The following is a 10,000-nucleotide window of genomic DNA, read 5'->3' as shown; positions in this document are numbered from 1 at the left end:
CGCCGACATCTACGGATCCCAGTAAGGCCGCCGACATCTACGGAACCCGGTAAGGCCGCCGACATCTACGGATCCCAGTAAGGCCGCCGACATCTACGGATCCCAGTAAGGCCGCCGACATCTACGGATCCCAGTAAGGCCGCCGACATCTACGGAACCCAATAAGGCCGCCGACATCTACGGAACCCAGTAAGGCCACCGACATCTCTCCGCTGTTGAAGACTCTTGTGAACTGGAAGGACAAGACAGGTCGAGCCGAGGGTTGAGTCTCAACCCTCGGGTGGTTGAGAGCCAGGGGGCGGTCGGTCCCTCTGTGCGGTTCTCTTCCTCTTCCTGATGCTGGAGATTGGAACAGCATAAGCCGCACGAGAGAGCGGCGTGTAGGCATAGTGTGACCCAACTTGTTCTTTGCCTCAGATAATGACTTCAGGTTCTGCTCCATTAATGATTTCCCCTAAGAGTCGCTTCATGAAGGTAATTATTAAGGTAAGAACTTGGAGGTAATCATTAAAGAGAGGTATAAAACTGACCCCCCCGAGATTCCAAGTGGTTGCAACCACCCTCCCCCTCTACCACCACCCAACCACCAAACGAACTCTTCTCTACAACCGCCCCCAACCAAGTTCACCCCCACCAATATCCAACTCCATCCACTTCCCCTTCATTTTCCCTCTCCCCATCCTACCCACCATCTCCAGCAGGGATCTCAACTGAGGTGGAAAATTAAGTCCAGGACGGCGTGAGTGTGTTTACGGACAGTTGGAAGTTCCAGGAGGTTGAGACGCGTCTACAAGCTCGCCTCTGGAACCTGGAGGGCGGCTGGATCTTGATCGTGTGCGACGGAACGGTGGACAGTTAGAGGTTCCAGGAGGTTGAGACGCGTCCAGAAGCTCGCCTCTGGAACCTGGAAGGCGGCTGGATCTTGATCGTGTGCGATGGAACGGGAAATGTCCCCTCCGCGAGTGGGTCTATGGGCAGATTAAGTTTTGGAAATGTTCTGCGTTTGGATTTTGTGGTCCGGAATGTTCTTGCGGTTTGTGAAGGTCTTCGGCGAGACTGACTTTTTCCAAGTAATGGGCGCCTTGAGGTGCTTGAGGGGCGCCTACAAAGATGCTGATAAAGTCTTTTATTATATAAGACTTGTAATATAGTACAAAAATCTTTTGTAATATAAGACAAATCTCATTGGTTTAATGGCACGTTTCATGTCGATTAATGTCGTCATTTAGCTACAGCTGGTAATATATTTTATATTTGTTATATTATGATCGTTAGAGGAAGACATAGAGAAAGAAGGCACTAACACCTGAATAAACTAGGAATGTGGAGGTCGGCCACCCTGGGTGTTGTGCCTCTGGTGGGCTGGAAAATGGGGGAGGGGGGGGGGGGGCTCCAGGGCGGTGGTGGCAGTGATGGGCCAGGAGCTTCCCTCCCACCACTACTGCCACCCTTCCCATCCCTCCTCCTTCCCCATCTCCACCACTGTCCCTCCCACCTGCAACTCCTCCCCCCCCCCCTATTACTACTACCAGTAGCCCTTAGCCCACCTGGTCCCGCCGCCACCACCACCAAATCACAGCCCTCTTCGCCTCCATGGCGCTCTGGAATACTTATTTTATATTTTGAGAGAAAAAAGAAGTTACCATTATTTTAATTAAGACCGTACTTGGTGCATCACCACCACAACTGACCCCACCACCACCACAACTGACCCCACCACCACCACACCTTAAGAACTAGCTATGGTGATGGGGTCGTGACCTGACCCCACCACCACCACAACTGACCCCACCACCACCACACCTTAAGAACTAGCTATGGTGATGGGGTCGTGACCTGACCCCACCCCACCCCCTCCCTCTGGCTCTTTCAATTTAATTTATCTGTGGCTAATTTTATTTCAGTGATATTTTCATTTATTTCAGATACCTGAGACAGTCCTCGGCAGTGCTGAAATTGACTAAATGTTAAATGTAATTTAATTATCTGTAATTGATGTGTGATGAGTGTGTTATTGTAAACATTTAGTTTAGCTATAATCCAAACGGTAATTGGTAGGTTTTAAGAGTTGCATAATCTTTTATATATATTATGGTTGATTTCTATGTTCGGTGAAGGAGAAGTGTGTGGGTGGCAGCGTCCTGGTGGACAGGTGCCGGCGGCGAGGCTGCGCAAGTGGAGGAGCTGCTTCTCCCAGCACTAGTATTAAGCTCTCTCATGACTACCCCCACAGGTTTATCAATGCCCGCCGGCGGATAGTTCAGCCTCTCATAGATCAATCAAACCGGGCGGGTGCCAGTGGTAAGTCGTTCCGGAACACAGCTCACGCCCGCCCACGCCCACATGCCCTGCACGCCCACACGTCGTAGGCCTGACCAGTCACTCATTGTAATCTGTGTGTGTGTGGGTTTGCGGGTGCTGAGGGCGTGGGTAGCCCACACCAGTCACATGTCCACACGCCAACACGGTTCTATCTACACGCATTCGTTCTGATTTCACCCACGCGTGCACTGTCTCCCTCTGCTTCACGCTTGCCTCACCTGTTCGGGGTGCCGACTGCCTCGAGGGGCAGCCGGCGGTCACTGCGGGCCATGGGGAGGCCCCCCTCTGCTTGCTGGGTCTTAACCCCCCCCCCCACTCCCTCCCTCCCTCCTCCCTATTCAAGTCAACGCCATCTTGCCGGTATTTAGACACACCTTCGACCCCCGGCAATGTCTTTGGGTTGTCATTGTTCCTCCCGTCCATCACTGCATGACTCCCTCCCGTCCCCCAGACTCCCCATGGCTTCTGTAAGACCTCGTGCCTCGTGGGCGCGAGCTCCCCCTACCCCAACATCTCCCCCCCCCTACTCTGGGGCCGCGGCGGGGCGTGGTGTCGCACAGCTTCAGGTCTTAACCCCCTTTCTTTCTCTCTCCTCCCAAAGGTTCATCAATGCGCGACGTCGTATAGTGCAGCCTATGATTGATCAAAGTAACCGCGCTGGTAAGTCAGTCACTCAAATGGACAGTCAATCATTCCAAATACAGTTAGTCAAGCAGCAGTTTGGATCACGGGGGAAGGGACGAGGTCTCTACATCCCCCACCCCCACTCCCCCCCTTTTCAAAACTGCATTGACTTGCCGTGATTGGTGATCACTGTAGTATTATTGGCACTGCTGGCGTGCCGTGGCTGGGGTCAGAGAGACTGCCAGGGTGTGTGTGGGGGGCGCTCCGTGGCCTGGTCCAGGGGGCGCGCCTCCCCCTCACCTCACGTTCCTCTGGGCACCTTCGCCGGGCCGCACCTACAGCAGACCAAGATCTGAGAGTGCAGCCGTAGAAGAAAGCCGTAATTTTGTGATTGATGATTATAAATTTTCTACCTATTAACCTGACGATCAACGTAGATACAAGTTAATTACGAGTAGATTGATTAGTAGATGGAGAGAATGGATCCAGGTGGAGGGGGGATGCCACTATCCACCCACCAAGCAAGACTCCTTATGGAGGGTTGAGTTAGGGTTCAACACTCTCTTCCCTGATTTGACTGTCACTTTTTTCAGCTCTGATTCTTTACTAACTGCTTGGCCCACTGCATGTCTGCATGATTCTTGCTTATTTAAAACTAATTCGCTTACTAAAATGTGTTGCCGCATTTTTTTGTAGCTTTAGAAAACTAATATTTTACGATGACCTGAAAAGGCATTTAATCAATGCTTTAACAGGGGTCGCGCCGTCAGAACATCATATGAATTGAACAAGGCATCAGAACATGTCCATAGAACGCGACAGTAGAAGCTAAAGTCGATTAAAACATTCTTAATACATTCTCCCAGAAGCCGAAAACGTGGTGGAAGTGGAATGAATTAAGGAGAGCCGAGGCAAGAAGAGGGTAATAAATGGGTATGCGAGGGGACTTAACTCTCAACTCCCCTCTTTTGCCTCGACTTTTCATTCACCAGTTCTGCCGCACATCAAATTAAAAGCGTTCCCCCCCAAAGTTTTCCATTTAGGCGGCTGATGAAAAATTCACGGTTGCCTACTTTCCATAAATGTTTTTCCATTTCCGGCCTCATTAACATGTTGCGAGTTTGTTTAAACTTTCCTCCCGGCCCAGGCTCGATTGCCTGCTTCCCTCCACCCCCCACCCCCGCCCTCACTCAGAGGGGCCCGCAATATAGTTTAACGCGCGCCAGCCCCCCAACCCCAATTCATTTTGACATGGTTTTTGCTGTTTCTCCACCTGCGTATGACACGTTAATGGGATAGCAATAGATGCCTTGGACGGTAATTGTGTCTTAGTGTGTGTGTTGTGGTCCGCGCTGAGGCTGATGGTCGATTAGCGTAGTTAAGGGGTAAGAAACTCTGAGCCCTCACAGAAAACGGGCGTTTTAAAGTCGGTATCGGATTTGCAACTCGCATGTTTTCTCAGATTTCAATTGAAGGAAATGGGGAATTTTCGAGCATTATTCTTTGCCACTCAATGCATGACGGTACGAATGGGTAGGGGAGCCTGGCAGTAAAGGGAAGAATATGGGGCGGGGGGGGAAACCTATTCGGGAAAATTGGGTTCACTAGAAATTGCGTTCACTCAGAATGGCGCTGAACGAATGGCCTGACGTGGCCGCGGCAACTTGAAGGAACGCTTACACAAATGACTAGTTGATTCCCTTCCCATCCGCCCAATTCAACGGAGAGCAAAGATAGCACGCCATGAATAGAATTTTGGAAAAGCTAGAGAGCCTTAAGAAAGCCAGGTAGCCAGAAGTGCGAGAGTCCCGTTAACGAGACGCGGGAAGACCGACCCTATTCACACACACACACACACACACACTCTCTGATTTCCATTCAAGGCTGCTTTGAATTCTTCCAATTAATTCAGGGGTCCCGGAGTTCTCGGTACGCCAGGGAAGAACCGAGATCATTTACACCGGCAATAGTGCCCTGAAACCCTTCTGGATCGTCGGTACGAAATACCAAGGAGAGAAAGTCGAAGAATTGACGAATGGACACCTATTCTTGTGGCTCCTGCGGGTAGTTTCACGGAACTGAGACCAATTTGTGGGGATTCATGTCGCCTGCCCCTTGTTGCAGGGGGTGGGAGGCCCTGACCACCTGCCCCTTGTTGCAGGGGGTGGGAGACCCCGGTCACCTGCCCCTTGTTGCAGGGGGTGGGAGACCCTGACCACCTGCCCCTTGATGCAGGGGGTGGGAGGCCCTGACCACCTGCCCCTTGTTGCAGGGGGTGGGAGGCCCTGACCACCTGCCCCTTGTTGCAGGGGGTGGGAGGCCCTGACCACCTGCCCCTTGTTGCAGGGGGTGGGAGACCCTGACCACCTGCCCCTTGTTGCAAGGGGTGGGAGACCCTGACCACCTGCCCCTTGTTGCAGGGGGTGGGAGGCCCTGACCACCTGCCCCTTGTTGCAGGGGGTGGGAGACCCTGACCACCTGCCCCTTGATGCAGGGGGTGGGAGACCCTGACCACCTGCCCCTTGATGCAGGGGGTGGGAGACCCTGACCACCTGTCCCTTGATGCAGGGGGTGGGAGACCCTGACCACATGCCCCTTGATGCAGGGGGTGGGAGACCCTGACCACCTGCCCCTTGATGCAGGGGGTGGGAGGCCCTGACCACCTGCCCCTTGTTGCAGGGGGTGGGAGACCCCGACCACCTGCCCCTTGTTGCAGGGGGTGGGAGACCCCGACCACCTGCCCCTTGTTGCAGGGGGTGGGAGACCCCGGTCACCTGCCCCTTGATGCAGGGGGTGGGAGACCCTGACCACCTGCCCCTTGTTGCAGGGGGTGGGAGACCTAACCACCTGCCCCTTGTTGCAGGGAAGGAATGCCCCTATCCACCTTGCTCATGACGGCAATAAGGTTGGGAGAGCGCCAGAAACAACAACATCGAGTCCATTGTTAACAATGGACTCGATGAAAGATGAAGACCGCGACAGACTGGTCATAACTCGGCCCATACATGACAAGCCTGGCCTCGGGCCGGGCTTGGAGGAACTCATTAACTCAACTCAGAGGAACTCGGAGGAACTCAACAGAATAACCCTCGGAACTGACTCCAGGTAAACGCAGACAATGTTCCTATGCCCCCTGGGGGCCCGATATATGTCATTTGGCGTTCATACATTGCTAATTATCAAGGGTCACTCAATATATTCTGAAGGAGAAGTGTAGGGACAGGTCCTGAGGGCCCTGAGCTCTGGGGGCGCCGCCCCACTCCACACGGGAGGCAGAGGAACTCTTGTCACAACGCTACCCAACGCTCACACTATCATCACATGTCATTAAGGTTTGTGTCCACTGTTAAGAAGTTTTCCGAAAAACAAGAGTTGCGTCACCCAGGTCAACACCGGTTTTAGGGCAGCAACATCTCGTCTTTTGCAGCAGCTTGGCAAAATATTTGAGGCATTAGTAGCTGCTCAAAATGCTGTCATTTTTTTTAAATAAATAAATAAATATATATATATATATATATATATATATATATATATATATATATATATATATATATATATATATATATATATATATATAATATGAATGATAAATGATGCCTCCATTATTGTCTATAAAAGTAAAGCTAAGTGAATAACAGGTAAAAAGGGAGGTGGATTTTACATTTTTCTAAGAGTGCAGAGGTACAGTAAATGGACCAGACTCCAGCCTCGAGTACTGTACCGTACTGGGTCCCACACCCTCACACTCGCACAGTTTCCTATAATTTTTCGCTGCTAGCATAAGACTTAAGTATGAAGATGACCTCGACGGAGGCAGAATACAGATATCAACGAGGACTTGAGGCACCTAACAGATAACAATGACGCTCAGGGGTGACACATTTCCAATCCTGCTGGACCAATACGACGGGAAACATCAAAAGGAAGGCAGGATGCCGAGTCGTCTTCATCTCCCCGCAGAAGGGGAGCGACCAAGTGAGCGATCTTGTCATACTAATGTCCAAAGACCTTAAGTTTAGAGGCCACGGGAAGGGAAACACAGCAACAACCAGGACGACTAATGGCTGGATAATGAGAACATTAAAGACCTGGAATATAAAACCAAAGATAACATCTCCGGCGCTATCTTATTTCTTATCTAAACGGAATATTTCAAGCTAATCACAGTCCCCCTTCAAAGCAGGCTGGATTGTAAAGATAGAAAATACATAGACATCTTGTATTGCTCTTAATAGAATCGGTGAAAATTGTGAACTACCGTGTCTGAGAGGATTTAAACTGTACTGCCTGTAACAGAACCAGAGAGTGAGAAGTGTGGTTGGAAATGTAAAATAAATCTGGTGAAAAAAGCAGTGGGTGCTACAAACACAATTGGATAAGTGTAAACATCATAGGTCCTAGACTCTTCAACCTCCTGACAACAAGAAAAGTCGAAGAAGAATGAGTAGAATTTTCCAAGACGGAACTATTGAAAATTTCAGGATTCATTGCAGCCAGACCTACAAACAAACCTATTAAAAATAAAAAATTATATATATATATATATATATATATATATATATATATATATATATATATATATACATAATATATATATATATATATATATATATATATATATATATATATATATATATATATATATATATATATATATATATTAATTATTACATACGCACACAGACAACTATAAAATGTATGTGTGTGTCAGTAATTAGAATGTCGTTTTTCCTACCCTATTTCCCTCTTCCTATTAAGGAGGTTAAGGGGAAGTGAGGGGAGGAGACAGGATCGTACATTACACACACGAGCAAGAGACAGGGCCATTTAAACCACGAAACTCATCCCACGAATGGCCTGAAATGTTGACCAGAACCAAGAACCAGTGTGTGTGGTGGAGACCTTAGGAGGGGGGGTGGGGGTGGAGAGGTCCACCCAGCCGGCCTTAATGAAACTGTGCTGTGTGCCGTTGAAAGCGATATTGCGGGCCCATTTCCCATGTGTCATTATTATACCCAAAAGTATTGATAAATGGCCCCTAGATGGTTTGCCGGAGGGAGTTGCTAACTGCCACCAGATCGACTGAGGGCCACTTCGGTTGTGTTTCTTGTGAGCACCCGTGGGGTGAGGCGGCTCCGGGTGCCACACACGCAAACACACACACTTACACACTTACACACACCCGCTGGCTACACGCTAAAACGTCCTCGACTAACTTATATAAGACACCTTAAACAAGAGGGGAAATATGTTGATGGATTTTTGGATCTCTGAGGATAATAGGCAACGCTGCGAAGGCACCATCACGTAGATAACTATTAGTGATAAAGGACGCGCCCGGAGGAAATGTGAACGGCACGACCCCCAGAGTCCGAGGGGGGGAAGTGGGGGGGGGGGATGTCTGGAGATAGTTGATGGGAAGGGGAAGCGAAGGGGATATCTGAATAGCTGGGGAGGGGAGGAGGACGAGGGACGGGGGGGGGGTTATGGAGAAGCCTTGCTAGGAGCCTTATGGAGGGTTGGGAACCTGTAGGCTGGGAGGCTCTATGGGTTAATATGCCCTTGAGCCTATTTATAATGCGATATGTTTATAGATTTATGGTGTGTGTGTGTGTAAATGTTAGTTTCTACCGCTGCCGAGGAATTCGAACCCTTCCGTATAGGGCTGGAAGTCATGTCGCCAGAACAAAGTATACATGTAGCTGATCACCTGCCTAATGTTAGAATCCTACTACTTGGCTTAGTACGCAAGGCCTGATTCGCATAGCTGGCAGAGCGACTTGAAACGTCTTCAAATATTTCTTTCCAAACTGGTTCATTCCTAGCAATATCAGTTTATTACCAAACTTTACTTACAGGCTAGGTTGAGTTAGGTAAGGTTTCATAACATTACCTAACCCAAGCACCAGTAGGATAGGGATTGTGGCCTCTGCGAAGCAGAATTTAAGGGACTATGGCCCCTGAGGAGCAGCAGGACAGGAATTATGGTCCCTGAAATGCATTAGGATAGGGACTGTTGCCCCCTGATCTGGGAAAAGATCTGCCCCAGCAAAAGATCTGGAAATTATGATGTCTGACGACCTGACATTTAATGAACATAACCGAGCAAATATAGCGGCAGCCAGGAAAATGATAGGATGGATTATGAGAACGTTCAAATCCAGAGACCCCACAGCAATGTTAATACTATTTAAATCACTGGTGCTGTCCCGTCTTGAGTATTGCTCGGTACTCGCTTTCCCTTTTAGAGCAGGAGAGATCTCTGAATTAGAGGGAATACAGAGAACATAAACAGCACGCGTAGACACGATAAAACATCTAAGTTATTGGGACCGTCGCAAAGCTCTTAAAATGTACTCTATGGAAAGAAGACGAGAAAGGTATCAAATGATATATACATGGAAGATACTTGAAGGCCTATTCCGAAATTTGCACAGTAGAATAACAACATACTGGAGCGAAAGGTACGGAAGGAAATGCATAATATAACCAGTGAGGGGTAGAGGTGCCATAGGCACAATCAGAGAACACCGTCTTAATATCAGGGGTCCACAGCTGTTCAACACCCTACCAGCAAGCTTTAGAAATATTGCCGGAACTACGGTGGATGTATTCAAGAGGCACTTGGACAGGTTCTTGCAAGAAGTGCCGGACCAACCAGGCTGTAGTGGATATGTGGGCCGCTCCAAGCAACAGCCTGTTGGACCAAGTTATCACAAGTGGAGCCTGGCCTCAGGCCGGGCCCGGGGAGTAGAACTCACAGAACCCTCTCCAGGTATGCTCCCTGAGAAGCAGTAGAATAGGAATTGTGGCCCCCTGAGAAGCAGTAGAATAGGAATTGTGGCCCCTGAGAAGCAGTAGAATAGGAATTGTGGCCCCCTGAGAAGCAGTAGAATAGGCCAGAAATTGGCCTCAAGTTTTCCCGAGCCTGTGGAGTAAGCAAACAGGCCGACCACTGTGGTGGTCGGCCTGTTTGCATGGCAATTTTTCAACGATTTTTAACCTTGAAAATTGACTGGAGATTAGTTTAGCTTTTGTTTCTCAGTGAGGTTTA

At 49.2% G+C, this 10,000-nt stretch overlaps 1 long non-coding RNA gene across 2 annotated transcripts in view; it reads left to right on the top strand.

The window, feature by feature from the left end:
* The first annotated feature begins 1,943 nt into the window (after positions 1 to 1,943).
* The window catches only part of LOC123757925 (uncharacterized), a 17,954-nt gene continuing 9,897 nt past the window's right edge, over positions 1,944 to 10,000 (top strand). The window contains exons 1-2 of one of the 2 annotated variants that reach the window (XR_011231010.1): positions 1,944 to 2,301; positions 2,924 to 2,982. This is a non-coding gene — a long non-coding RNA (uncharacterized lncRNA). The remainder of the gene's footprint in view (positions 2,302 to 2,923; positions 2,983 to 10,000) is intronic. The other variant, XR_006772824.2, reaches the window with a different exon arrangement.

The sequence above is a fragment of the Procambarus clarkii genome, chromosome 40 (genome assembly GCF_040958095.1).
Source record: "Procambarus clarkii isolate CNS0578487 chromosome 40, FALCON_Pclarkii_2.0, whole genome shotgun sequence".
Taxonomy (NCBI): Eukaryota; Metazoa; Arthropoda; class Malacostraca; order Decapoda; family Cambaridae; genus Procambarus; species Procambarus clarkii.
This window is presented reverse-complemented; position numbering and strand designations above follow the sequence as displayed.